Source organism: Mesoplodon bidens (genome assembly GCF_964165515.1).
Source record: "Mesoplodon bidens genome assembly, contig: HAP1_SCAFFOLD_120, whole genome shotgun sequence".
Lineage (NCBI taxonomy): Eukaryota > Metazoa > Chordata > Mammalia > Artiodactyla > Ziphiidae > Mesoplodon > Mesoplodon bidens.
The window spans coordinates 596114-610784 of record NW_027671363.1 but is presented as its reverse complement, the minus strand read 5'-3'; the positions used below and the strand labels follow the sequence as shown (position 1 = coordinate 610784).

At 46.9% G+C, this 14671-nt stretch overlaps 1 pseudogene across 1 annotated transcript in view; it reads right to left on the bottom strand.

The window, feature by feature from the left end:
- Nucleotides 1-14671, bottom strand: part of LOC308611519 (centrosomal protein of 78 kDa-like) — a 739857-nt pseudogene that overhangs the window by 500679 nt on the left and 224507 nt on the right. The gene's annotated exons all lie outside the window — the stretch shown is intronic.

The window sequence follows — 14671 nt, the reverse complement described above, 5'->3', positions numbered from 1 at the left end:
ATAATTCTGTTTTTGTAATGGTCTCAATTTATGAAAGAGATGATTGTTCCTGCCTTAGAGGAACCAAGTTTAATGGAAGCTAGACATAAAATATACAAAACTTTTCAAGCATCAAATCTGAATGGAACCGATAAATATAAGGTGTTAAAGAGATGCAAAGTGGTCACATGCTGCCAGGGTAAACGAGGGGAGGCTTCAGAGAAGAGCTGGGACTGAAAGCTGAAAGGGACTCTGTCTCACTCAGACATCTAGGTGACTATTTTTTTAAAAATTATCATTAATTTATTTATTTCTGGCTGCATTGTGTCTTTGTTGCAGTGCGCCGGCTTCTCACTGTGGTGGCTTCTCTTGTTGTGGAGCATGGGCTCTAGGCACGTGGGCTTCGCTAGTTGTGGCACACGGGCTCAGTAGTTGTGGCTCACGGGCTCTAGAGCACAGGCTCTGTAGTTGTGGCGCACGGGCTTAGTTGCTCGGCGACATGTGGGATCTCCCCAGACTAGGGCTTGAAACCACGTCCCCTGCATTAGCAGGCGAATTCTTAACCACTGTGCCACCAGGGAAGTCCCCATAGGTGACTTTTTAATTTAACTTTAAAATCAACTTTATTGAAGTATGAATTACATTCAACAAGGTGTACCCATTTTAAGCGTGTAATTTGATAAGTTTTGACAAATGTGTATATCTATATTGTCATCGCCAAAGTCAAGATACAGAACACTTCCAATACCTGCAACAAGTTCCTTCTTATCCTTTTACAGTCAGTTTCCCAGGCCTGGCATCAGGCAACCACTGACATGCTTTCTTTCACTATGTATTAGTGTTTCCTTTTCTAGAAATTCATATGAATGGAAGCATACAATAAGTACCCTTTTGCACGTGGCTTCTTTGGCTCCTCATGTTGTGACTCATCCGTGTAGCTCATATTAGTAATTCATTTCTTTTTATTACTGGAATAATAGTCCATTGTCTGAATATATCTGGGTAACTTTTTATATTCTATTATCTTAATGCCTACTTGCCTTACTGTATTTTTTTCTATACTTTAAGGTGTCACACACCATTCTTAGTATTTTCATTCATCACTTGTACTCGGATAAAAAAATCGTTGCCTCAGACTTAGGGATTGTTTTAATTTTGTTGGTTTTCCAGTTTTCTTTCATGTTTTAGGTTTTTAAAAATGAAAAGTTTGGCTTTTTAAATTATAAAAGTAATATATATTTACTGTAAAAATTTAAGAGGGTAATACAGTTAACGTATATCTCCTCCACCGTGGGATGAACACCTTTAACATTTTATAGAACCTTCCAGACTACTTTTTTATGGATATATGAGTGAATATATATTTGTGTGTATGTGCATAATGGCCTCATACATTTCTGTAAGTTACTTTTTTCTTTAATAATATAACGTGTGTAACTGTGGGTTACTGCCGCTAGAACCCTGGTGTCCAAACTCCCAGGCCAAATCTCCTTCTACTACATTACACTACCATGGGGAAGCTTAAAAAAGAAAGGGAAAGTATGAAGGGTGATTTTTCCATAAATTAAATCAACTTGAAAAGGTGCATTTGGAGAGTCAGAGAGTACTGATATTGTTAGAAAGAAGAAAGGTTTAAAAGCTGGTTAAATCTCATTCAAAAAAAATCCATATGTACCACATTGTAAAAAAGAGAAGGAAGACGGCATTCATGATTACTGGGCTGGCAGGGTAGGGGACAGTTGCATGCTGGGGGTGGCTCTCGTACTGGCTCTTCCACTCTTCACACTTGTGCTCGGCCAGGGCCAGGGACCGCTGAGGGAGATCAGAGGAGAGGGTGGTGCCTTGGGGGTTCCAGGGAGTTGTGCAGCTGGCTCCCTTGCCACCCAGACTGCCCCAGGGTTCCCAGCCCCAAGGATTATGGAGCATCCCCACACCTGTTTGCTCTGCAGTTGCTGTTCTGCACGCATTTTCTCCTCCAGCACTTTCTGCAGTGTCTCCTTGGCCTTCTGCTCATAGCTGTTTTCCTGGTCTTCCATCCGTAATAGCAACTTATTCATTCCCCAAGAAGTGTATTTCTGTAAATTTGAGGCAATTCAACAAATACACATTGACCTACTGTGTGCTAAAGCCTGAGCAGGGATACAGAAATGAAAAGAAATTGGTCCTTGCCCACAGGGCAGAGATGTCCGTAATCTGGTGGACCTTCTTCCAGGCTGGAGGCAGGCAGGGAGAGTCCCTCAGGTGATGTGAGAGGTGAGTGGGGATAAAAAACTGCCCTGGGCATGCTGGGCCTTCTCCCCTAGGCCTTCCACAGGCATTTGAACTCCGACATTTCCAAAGGGAAATCATCTTTCTAAACCTGCTCCTATCTCAGTGGCCAGCATCACCCCCCACCCAGTCTCCCAAACCCTAAACCAGGGAATCATCCTTGATTTCTCTCTCACCTTCTTCAAGGACTCAGTTCCTCATCAAGCTCTGTCAAGTCAGCGTCTTTAACGGCTCCTTCGTTACCTGTATCCTCTATCCCTACCGCCACCTCCTTAGTTCAGACCCTAGTGACACTATTACATGGTTTATATAGAGACTATGTGTTATCTTCATGCCTTGCCTCCCTCTAAACCCTTTTCAGTCCTGCAGCTAGAGGGTTCTTTCTAAAACTTAAATCTGATCCCATCACAACCTGCTTAGATCTCTCAGTGGTTCTCAGTGTTCTAAGAATCAGGTCCAAACTCCTTGGCATGGTTCCTACTTACAAGCCCAGACTTTCATCTCATGCTGCCTCCACGCAAGCTGAACTGCTTGTAGGTCCCCTAAGCACTGTGCTTTTCAGCCTCTGCCTTTGCCCATAAAGCTTCTTCTGCTTGGAGTATCGTGACCCACGCTTCTCACCTGGTTAACTTCTACCCATGTTCAAGATTCAGCCCTAGAATCATAAATTCTGATAAACTTGGCCAACCATACCTACCCCCCGACTCTTTATGGATTAGGCAGTTTTACTGGTGTTACATAGTATCTATATTTCTGATCTATTGACTCATCTGTCTCCTTTAAGGGATTGTAAACTCCTTTGAGGCAGGGAGCATTTTTATTTTTGTATTTTTTGTATTTTATTTATTTATTTATTTATTTATTTATTTTTATTAGTTTCTGCTTTATAACAAAGTGAATCAGTTACACATATACATCTGTTCCCACATCCCTTCCTCATGCATCTCCCTCCCTCCCACCCTCCCCATCCCACCCCTCCAGGCGGTCACAAAGCACCGAGCTGATCTCCCTGTGCTCTGCGGCTGCTTCCCACTATCTATCTACCTTACGTTTGGTAGTGTATATATGTCCATGCCTCTCTTTCGCTTTGTCACAGCTTACCCTTCCCCCTCCCCATATCCTCAAGTCCATTCTCAAGTAGGTTTGTGTCTTTATTCCCGTTTTACCCCTAGGTTCTTCATGACATTTTTTAAAAATTCCATATATATGTGTTAGCATACGGTATTTGTCTTTCTCTTTCTGACTTACTTCACACTGTATGACAGACTCTAGGTCTATCCACCTCATTACAAATAGCTCAGTTTCGTTTCTTTTTATGGCTGAGTAATATTCTGTTGTATATATGTGCCACATCTTCTTTATCCATTCATCCGATGATGGACACTTAGGTTATTTCCATCTCCGGGCTATTGTGAATAGAGCTGCAATGAACATTTTGGTACATGTCTCTTTTTGAATTATGGTTTTCTCAGGGTATATGCCTAGTAGTGGGATTGCTGGGTCATATGGTAGTTCTATTTTTAGTTTTTTAAGGAACCTCCATACTGTTCTCCATAGTGGCTGTACCAATTCACATTCCCACCAGCAGTGCAAGAGTGTTCCCTTTTCTCCACACCCTCTCCAGCATTTATTGTTTCTAGATTTCTTGATGATGGCCACTCTGACTGGTGTGAGATGATATCTCATTGTAGTTTTGATTTGCATTTCTCTAATGATTAATGATGTTGAGCATTCTTTCATGTGTTTGTTGGCAGTCTGTATATCTTCTTTGGAGAAATGCCTATTTAAGTCTTCTGCCCATTTTTGGATTGGGTTGTTTGTTTTTTTGCTATTGAGCTGCATGAGCTGTTTATAAATTTTGGAGATTAATCCTTTGTCAGTTGCTTCATTTGCAAATATTTTCTCCCATTCTGAGGGTTGTCTTTTGGTCTTGTTTATGGTTTCCTTTGCTGTGCAAAAGCTTTGAAGTTTCATTCGGTCCCATTTGTTTATCTTTGTTTTTATTTCCATTTCTCTAGGAGGTGGGTCCAAAAGGATCTTGCTGTGATTTATGTCATAGAGTGTTCTGCCTATGTTTTCCTCTAAGAGTTTGATAGTTTCTGGCCTTATATTTAGGTCTTTAATCCATTTTGAGCTTATTTTTGTGTATTGTATTAGGGAATGATCTAGTCTCATACTTCTACATGTCCCTGTCCAGTTTTCCCAGCACCACTTATTGAAGAGGCTTTCCTTTCTCCACTGTACATTCCTGCCTCCTTTATCAAAGATAAGTTGAGCATATGTGCGTGGGTTTATCTCTGGGCTTTCTATCCTGTTCCATTGATCTATCTTTCTGTTTTTGTGCCAGTACCACACTGTCTTGATTACTGTAGCTTTGTAGTATAGTCTGAAGAGGGAGCATTTTTAAAAAAATAAAATTATTTTTGTAGGCTTGGGGATTTGAACAATATTCAGTAAAGTCAAGTTTTAAAAATTAATACATTTGTATTTTTAGAATTTCTCCTGGCTTCAAGGTCAAAAAGAAAAAGACACAAGAGCAGCTTTGCAAATTCACTGGGGGTCTTGCCTTTCCAGTGCTTTTCATTTTTACACCCTGTGATTTTTGGGAAAGCAGGAGCCTCTTACTGTCGCTTCTGGGTTACCCAACTGGGTAAGAGATAGTCTAGATAATGCAGATTTAGAGTTCAATATCAAATCATTTCCATTTAGCTTTGGAGTCATCTGAAAATTTGGATTTAAATGTTGAGTGGGTCTTATGTTCTTGGAATTGTCATTAGAAACCAGATACAGGAGTTACTGGTTGAGATCATACATGGTTATGTCCAGGTTATTGGACTTAACCATGCTGGTCACTGACCAGCTTTATCCCCCTTTGAAAATGAGTAGACTGGCATTCTGGATTATATGTCAGTCTCTTACGAGCTTGGTTGGCATTACTGAAAAAATAAAAGTTGTGGATCCGCAAACCCATAGACTCTATAGGCTATGTTCCCCTGCAGAATTCTAACTACATGGCCACCTTATCTTCCTAACATCAAGTGGGAGCAGTCTGGCCGGTCCATCTCGTTCTCTTGATCTTGAGTCCTCTGCAAAAGACATCCCCCTTTTCTGCACCAGCACATACGTCACAGCCCTGAAGAAAGTGTAGACATCTGAGATACGTTAACAGTGGGGGAGGGCTGATATCCCGTGAACAGACACATAGATGCCTGTTAGACCTGGAAATTGAAAACCAGAGAGGCGGGGCCACACTGGTTTTGGCCCAGGCCACCAGCCACTGGTGTTCCCAGCAAAATGTTCCCAATGTGGGAGTTTGAGGAAGCAGGGAAAGGCAGGTGGTGTGAGTTTATTAGGACTTGAGGCCCTCAGCCTTGCACTGAGGCCAGCTGAACCCCCAGAGCGTGCTTCCTGCCCTCCTATGGGCTGCTACTCCTAAAGGTACTTGGTTTCAACAGTTATTTGTGCATCAGGTTAAAGACTGAAGGGAGAGGGAACTGCAAGCCTAAATTCTTCATATCATACGCCACCTCCCTTTCTCTTCTTATTATATAAGCAATTCATGTGAAAAACAAATAAGGCAAGCCAAACAAAACAAAATTACCTGAAATCTTGCTATCCAAAAGTTGCCATTAGTATTTTGGTGTATACTTGTTCCAGATTTTTCTTTATTTTTAACCCTTCATTAAGGCCATTGTAGTCTTGACAGATGATGCTGGCACAAGCACTTGAGATGAGACTCCTCTTTTTAAAATACTGTATTTGCATTTGGCTTAATTTGTCTCAGGCCCTGCCTTGCCTGGTCCCCAGCGTGGTGTTTTCTGCTGCAGTCTCTGTAAATTGGAGTTGGGGTGATGGGGCGGTCAGGCAGGGCTGTGTGTATCTGTGTCTGTATGAGGGAGGGCGGGCACACTTTCCAGTGTTTCTGGGCAACAATCAGGCACTCACTGTAGTTTCCTATCCCTCAGGCCTGGGCTGTGGAGACAGGGGAAGTACCAGGAAGGGGTGGACGACCCCGACCCAGCTAAATGGAAGGCCCAGCTCCGCTGTGCGCTCAACAAGAGCAGGGAATTCAACCTGATGTACGACGGCACCAAGGAGGTGCCCATGAACCCAGTGAAGATATATCAAGTGTGTGACATCCCCCAGCCCCAGGGCTCTATCATTAACCCAGGTGAGGCCCCAGCTGCTGGGGAGAAGGTGGACAGTGTGCCAGGTTCCGGGCTGGACCCTTAAAGCGATAGTCGACTTGAAAGTCGCCTCGCTTACAAAGTTGAAGACTGGTAAATAAAGCAAGAAATGCTGTCCCTAGAAAGAACCCAGAGAACAAAAGATATAAACTCAGCACAGTCTTCCTGCCCACCCAGTGGAACAGTAAAGCATTAGAAAGAAGAGGGGGTATTGAGTTCTATAAAAAATAACTTCTCTTGGGACTCAACACTGAGAACAGAGGCCAGGTAGTTTAGAAGAAGGAGGGCTTAAAACTTAGAAGGTCTGAGTTATAAACCTCGGTCTTTCTATTTCACTACTTGTGGGACATTGAATCAAGTCATTCAACATTTTGAGCCTCAGCTTCTTCCACTATAAAATCTGGGTTCTGATCTTTCCTGCGTATTTCAAAGGCTGTTCTAAGAATCAATTGCCATGACATTATGAAGGCTATTAAGTTCTCTTTATAAATGATGGGTAAGTGATCATTTAATTTGTATGGTATTTTTCCTAGGAGAATACCACCTGATCCCTATATTTACTCAATGTTGAGCCAGTTCCGACTAAGAGCCAGATAATTTAGACTTGACCTCCAGTGAATCTAGTGAGGCTCTGCCATGAGGGAAGGGTCTGTCTTCACAGTAAGCTTATAAAGGAGAGAAGCTGTGCTCCTTGGGTCCTTAGAAGGGATGCGAATGTGTAGAAAGGGGTTTAGAGTAGGAATTAAAAGGTTTCTAGGAGAAGGGAGTAGGGTCTGCAGCTCCTGGATAGGGGAGGGGATGAGAGCTTGCACTGGGGCTCCGTAGGAGGAGCTGGGAGTGGGCTGCAGGGATGACAGTGCAACGTGAGCGCCTCACTTTTGACCTTTGTGTGTGTGTGTGTGTGTTTCTCGGGTAGGATCCACTGGATCTGCTCCTTGGGATGAGAAAGATAATGGTGTGGATGAAGAAGATGAGGAAGGTGAGCTGGACCAGTCACAGCACCACGTTCCCATCCAGGACACCTTCCCCTTCCTGAACATCAATGGTGAGTGGGGTGGGGGGTGGGACCGAGGCATGGAGAGGATGTAAGGGGCTTTGATTTTGCAACCGTTGACACCATATCCACCATTGCACTGGGAGCAGCGACCAGGCCCTGGGGCCAGGCTGCCAGTCTGTTAGCAAGTAGGAGTCATAGGCAAAGGCACTCCGTAGGCATAGTTATCCCAGTGGGGTGGCTTCTAGGCAGAGAGAGCATCTTCTGAATCTTACGTGATAATTCAGAGAAATTAAAAAATTAAACTCGTTCTCCATCCCGCATACAAATACACAAGCTGTTACAAATTTTGCTGATTTCCTTCAGGCCAAGTGCAGGGAGCATTTTCGTGAATTGTAGGCAAACTCTTCTGCTATTTCCCTCGGTACAAATTTTCTGTCACTGCCTTAACAGCCTCTGCTAAGGCCGTATCATGGGAAACTTGTGGCTCTACAGCTCTTAATACTAGGCTCTGATACAATTTCTCTACTAGAGACTTTTATCTTTTTTAAATTTATTTATTTATTTATTTATTTATTGTGGTACGCGGGCCTCTCACTGTTGTGGCCTCTCCCATTGCGGAGCACAGGCTCCGGACGCGCAGGCTCGGCGGCCGTGGCTCACGGGCCCAGCCGCTCCGCGGCATGTGGGATCTTCCCGGACCGGGGCACGAACCCGTGTCCCCTGCATCGGCAGGCGGACTCTCAACCACTGCGCCACCAGGGAAGCCCTATCTTTTTTTAAAATTGACTTTTTGAATTCAGCTTCCCAGGAAAGATGCGTTTAGAGGTTGGAGGGTCCCTGTGAGACAGAGCAGGTACTGCACCTCCCATTGCACGTTCTGAGGACGCTCAACCACAAGGTGAACTGCTCTTCCACAGCATCTTCCCTTGAACTTTTCACTGACATGCTCCTAGTCATATGACTTGCATTCAGTTGAGTAGCTTTTCACTACTTTTCTAAGTTCCATCTGGCTGCTAGGGTCAAAGGAGATACTTTTGCCACCTAGAAAATTTAGTATATGAAGAGGATTCCTGTAGGATTTTGCAGTCCCCTTCCCTAGGTGATGCCCCTTCTTTTGAGAATCAGGAAATGACTCTTATCTGTCTACTTGCCCTCCTTCACTTACCCTGTCATTTATAACCTTGCAACCAAGTGATGAGTAAAGACAACGATCATAGAGCTCTCTCAGGTTAATACTGCCACAGCTACATTCCCACTTGGTGCAATTTTAAGATTTGGACGTTTGGAAATGTGAGATCCTTTCCCAAATCTTTGGCTCACTCATTCTGTTATTCTCACCCCTTAAAAGGATGCAACCCATTTCCAGGATCATGATTTCCCTTTTTTTTTTTTTTTCCCATGTTTTTTTAAAGCTAATATTGTGTGTCCTTATGTTATGGGCCACCTTGGATCCTTTATGGAAACATGTGAACATATATTAAAAAATAAAAAAGTAAAATATGGCCCTACAGCCACACCGGGATTTCATTGCCCTGAGAGAGGAGTTGGGGTGCATCAGTGACTTCCACGAAGCCTATACTTTCAAACAGGCTCCGGGCCAGCCAGTTTCCGGCTTAAGCAAGGAGAATGTTCCAGCGGTAACCAACAAGGAGAACCTGGTGACGCCGGTCTCGACTGCATTCCTGGAGCCGACCCTGGGGAGCGACGGCTCTGCGGTCACGTTCGGGAAAACCCAAGAGGATCCCAAACGATTTTGCGTGGGCAGTGCCCCACCGAGTGTGGACGTCACCCCCACCTACACCAAAGACGGAGCTGACGAGGCAGGATCAACCGATGGCAAAGTTCTGAAACCGAAGCCATCTAAGCTGGCAAAGAGAATCGCAAACTCCGCTGGTTACGTGGGTGACCGGTTCAAGTGTGTCGCTACCGGACTGTACGCAGACTCCCGTCAGCTCAGTCGGGAGGAGCGGGCATTGCAGGTGAGCCCCCACCACCCGAATTTCAGGAGCCTGACCAGTTGTCAGGTTTTTTTAATGTGTGAAGAGGAGGGGGCCGGGGGTATGATAGGGCAGGACACTGGGCTGATTTGGTTAATGAAGCTTAGGATAATTTAAATGTTTGAAATGTGTCCAGTAAGGGGACGTAAGTGGATACTTTAAGTTATTCTGTTGATTTTAAGCGAACTCCACTCGAATGCTGATAACGGAAGTTTTAATTATTGCGAAGGATGTCTAAAGGACTGCATGACATTTACCTATCAATCGCTTTGATTTCTCTGCCGTTACTGTACGTTAACAAATATACCTAAAAGCGCTGCTTAGAATGCCTTACGTGATACTTGGTGGAGGTGTGTAGCGGCCGCATGTCTGTGAGATTCGTGCAATTTTTTTTCCACCCAAAAAACAAACAAACAAACAAAACAAAAACACAAACCTTGCTTAATGGGATAGAGTATGTATTTAACTTGCTAGTGAATGATAGATGTTGTATAGGAATTTCCTTAAGATATTTTACTTTTAATTAAAACACAAATAAAGCCAAATTGTTTTGCAATGTTAAGAAAAAAATTGGTTTATGCTTATAAAAATGGCTGAAGTTATCTAAATGATCCATTGAGTGCCCATTTTAATTACATAGATGGAAGGATTACAAGAGGACAGTATTTTATGTCTACCCGCTGCTTACTGTGAGGTCAATTCTTCAAATTTTTATTACTAGAATCTTCCATAAACCTTTTGAGTTAAATTTCATTTCCAAATATACAAAGGGAAGTTTGTGGGCCATGGTCGTCTTTATTCACTGTGCATTTGTTTTCTTTTCTGTTGTGTTTTTGTTTCGCTTTCTTTGCGTTGTGTTTTTGTTTTGTTTTATTTACCTTCGAAAGAGAATGTTTGTCTGTATGCCACAGTGTATGTATGGCTATATATACACACCACATATATCTCTACATACGTATGGCTTTACGAATAAAGAGTGTGTGACTAGTTACACATAGACACTCTTACGTTTTATCGTTCAATTTTAAAGTATCTCAGTTGTATCATAAATTGTGGTTGGTTTTGGGCAAACTTTTCTTTGAAGATACTTTCCTTTAAGGTAAGGGCAGTGAAATAGCTTTGGTGGTAAGGTGTGTCTTTTTTCCATCTCCGTTCTCTTTGTAGCGTGCAGTGATGCGCTTCTCAGAGTTGGAGATGAAAGAGCGAGAAGGTGGCCACCCCACGACCAAAGACTCCGAGGTGCGCAAATTCAGCCCCGCTGACTGGGAAAGGCTGAAAGGAAGTCAGGACAAAAAGCCAAAGTCGGTCACCCCGGAGGAGGCCATTGCCGACCAGAACGACAGTGAGAGATGTAAGTGAACCCAGGCGGCTCGCGTGTGGTACCACGTCGGTGGGAACGGGGCGGTTCCGCTCCCAGTGCCGAGGGAGGTGAGAGGAAGCAGTACGCTTCCGACGGCCCAGCGTCTGGGTGCTGGCTGTTCGGAGAATGGGCTGCTCTGGCCACCCTTCCCAGCTGTGGATTGCAAGGCTGGCTGTCCTTTTGAGCGTTGCGGCATCCAGGAGTGAAGCACCTATGAAATGCTGTTTCCTGGCACGCGTCTCCTTTTTCCGGAGCAATGCTAGTCCTGTAGTTAGTAATAGTCTGATACAGTAGAGCAGAGGAATGGCAGTGCAGGACCTCCGGCGTAGCAGGTATGTGTTCTGTTGTGTAGCAGGTACGGACACGGGTTTTTGGTAGCAGTGGGATGACACTTGCAGCCAGAGCCAGACCCTCCAGAGTGACAGTGTCCTGTGGGAGGGAGTGGAGAGTACTCGGATTCTCCCTCCAGAGGCAGAGGTTTCGTTCACGTGCGATGAGGGCTGATGAAGGCCCCAGAGAGATGAGCATCATTGTGTTCTGTGGAGGCTCGTTTGCAGTCATGAGGAGCTGACACCACGCTCCCAGGCCGTGGAATCAACGAGGCCGTTCTTCCCACCAGACGGCTGTGTTCTGTTCTGGAGGCCGAACTGGAGAGAAAGCTCGTGTTGGCCTCGAGTCACACTCTGCGGTCCCCTCGGCTGCTCCCCCACTGGGGTTGACTTCGGGCTTTGCCCTCGAGACTTCCTGGGCTAATGAGATGCGTTGGCAGCAAGTGGAGGTCTTTCTCCCGCTTTCTTCAGTGTGCGTGCTTGTGGCCTGTGGCCTGCAGCCTGCTCCGGACCCCAGAAACCTCACCGGTGATGGTGAGTGAGGGCACCTAGGTGAACGTCGAGGACAGGGTGGGCGTGCAATCCTCCTGAGACGGGACAGTCGGGGGTGGTGGGCACGTTTGGGAGGCCCAGGCCCTTGGACCCAGTCGTAGGGTCGGCGTTGGCCCGCACGCTTAGGTCGTGGGTGCCTGATGCAGTTCGGGAAAATTGTGGTCAGCAGCAGAGTGTGCTTCTCTCTGCTGCTTGGAGCACTGCCCTCCCCCAGCTCATCTTTGGGGTCAGACAAAGGCCTGTGGCCAGGGTTCTGGGTAAGCCACACCGGGACCGGTGTGTCCCACGTGGCTCCCGTAGAAGGGGATTTCTGGGGCTAGTCAGTGGCGGCCTTACCCGAGGGATGGGGCTCTTGATGTGCCTGGAGTAGACGATTCCGAGCTCCTCCCCCTCGGGATTGGAATGACAAACGGAGGGTCCAGGCCACCCTGGAGTGAAGCAGCAAGAAGGCCTCCCTCCTTGCCTGTGCTCACAGCTGACACGCAGCCCTTACCCTCCTGAGTGGCCTCATAACTCAGCTCCTAGGGAAGTTTCTCAGAGAGATGTGGTAAAAGTGGGCAAGGCCAAGTTCACGGGGATGCACTTTTCTGAGGAGGGAATCTGCCTGTTGCGGGTGGATGGTGAGGGAGGCTGGAGGAAGGGAGCGGGCAGTTAACCGGCCTCGAGTCTTCTCGCCCTTTTCTCCAGCAACGTGGCCAAACCCAGGGTGGCCGCTGCCCTTCATGTCTCAGTGGCCTCACCCACCCTTCTTCCCAGAGACGTTAGTGTGCGTCCTTCCCAGTCTTTCCTGCTGACCGTGGAGACGAGAACTCGGTGTGGCTGATGGGGAGCAGGGCCTGAGCCCCAGATGATTCCGAAAGCCCCCTCCCCCCACCGCCTGCCTCCAATCTCAGACCGACCGACGGGTCTCTTCCTGGAGCACCCGGGACGTGGCCCAGTGAGCCATGAATGGCCACCATGGGAGGGCAGGAGAAGGGTTGGGGAAGGTGAGGGGCTCCGTTTGAAAGGTTGGGGCAATGGAGGTGGGTTCCCCACCCACCCTCTGTCTTGTAGACACGTGGGGTTTGTAAATAGCTGGTCAGGAAAGGTCACCTGAAGGGGCCACTGTTCTTACTGCAGCCTCCACGTCCAAGGCCCAGCAGGTGTTCATTCCATTCAGCTGGATATGAACGGGCCTTCTTGTTCTTGGGCCATCACGTCTTGAGCTGATATGGGCTCAGGTCCTTCTCATGGGTGTCGGTGTGGCCGAGAGCCGAGCTGTGAGCACATGGGAGCTGGGGCGGGGATTTGGGGCGGGCATGGGTCCCAGAGAGGGTCCAGGACGCCTTCAAGATGCCTTCCCCCTTCTTTTTTTTTTTTTTTTTTTTTTTTTTTTTTTTCTTTTTGCGGTATGTGGGCCTCTCACTGCTGTGGCCTCTCCCGTTGCGGAGCACAGGCTCCGGACGCGCAGGCCCAGCGGCCATGGCTCACGGGCCCAGCCGCTCCGCGGCATGTGGGATCCTCCCAGACCGGGGCACGAACCCGCGTCCCCTGCATCGGCAGGCGGACTCTCAACCACTGCGCCACCAGGGAGGCCCGCCTTCCCCCTTCTGAGGCAGCCCCTACCCATGGAGGGCCCAGGAGCTTCTAAGGTGGTGGGTGCTGTTTGCACGGCCCTGGTTGTCCTGGCGCGGGTGCATCTTGTTGCTAGGGGTTGTTTAAAAAAAGGAATTAACTTGAAAACACAGTGGCCGAGATACTCATTTATTCTTTATGATCACATGGGTGGCTGAGTGAAATTTTTATTTTGGAAGTTCACCAAATGAGTTTGGAGGTTCCTCAGACTTGGAAGTTCATCACTAGGAACCCTCAGTGGCATTTGAAGATGGGGCGGGGCAAGGAGGCATTGGTCCCTTCCTTCTCAAACTTGGAGTAACCATCTCCCTTGCGAACCACTTGGCTGGGACAGGCCTAGGTCCTGCTCAGTGGCAGTGCCTGGCCAGGAGCTGGAGGAAGGCTCAGTCAAGGGGCTTCATGAAACTTCTTTGCTCAGGGAACTTCTCTTCCAGCTGAGCACCTGCACGTTTGTAAACTACTTTGGAACAGAGATCCCCTGCACTCCTTGTGTAGCGGGTGTAACTTTGAACAAGGTTAGCCCTGACTGGAGGTGCTATTACAGTTAAGCTACAGAGAAGGGGATTTTAATCCTGGGGAGCCTTGCAGCGACTCAGAACCCTCTCACCTTGTTTAGGCCTCACTGGGCATGGCTCAACAGTGGTGAGGGTGCTTTGTTGCCACAGTGACTTGTAAATGTTGCTGTGGTGATGCTTCTGTGAGGTGATGCTATGGTACAACCATAATGAATTTGGGATATATGTGCTGTGAGTCATAAGACCATGCTGCAGGGACCACGTTCACATCTTGCTTAGACTGGGTGACCAAGGGCACATGGCTTCCCACTTTTAGAAGGGCCAAAAGTAGCAATGATGGCAAAGCCTGATGGTTAGGATCCCCGTGCATCTATTTATCTCCCCATCTCTTTTGCCCTCAAGGGTCATCCTCGTGTGGGTCGTGGTTAGAACAGTCTTTGAGAAGCTCCAAGTGACACGGAGCCTCTACCCCATAGCTGGTGGCCATGGGCATCTTGGGCAGTCGGGGTGGGTGTCCTTCAGGGTTATTACTGGCCTGGGTAAGGTCGCACTAGCGTAAGGTCTTGGGGGGCCTTAGCTGAGGGGAATTGAGATCTTTGCCCTAAAAGGCTCTGGGGTTGGGGGAAGGGTGGATGGACCTAGTTTGGAAAAAGAAACTTTCAACTTGGACATGGGGGTTCTTAAGGTAGCCCTTCCATCCCTCCATGGATCCCCTCCCACGGAGCTTTTAGGGAAGGCTGATTGGACCAGAGAAGTCCAATGGTGTAACCAGCAGGGCTCACCTCTTAAAATTTCCTACATTTCAGGCCTGAGATTCAGGCTGGTCTGAAAGTCTTGGCATCTTTTGGTTAAAGGGATTTTTCCAGCCTTTCT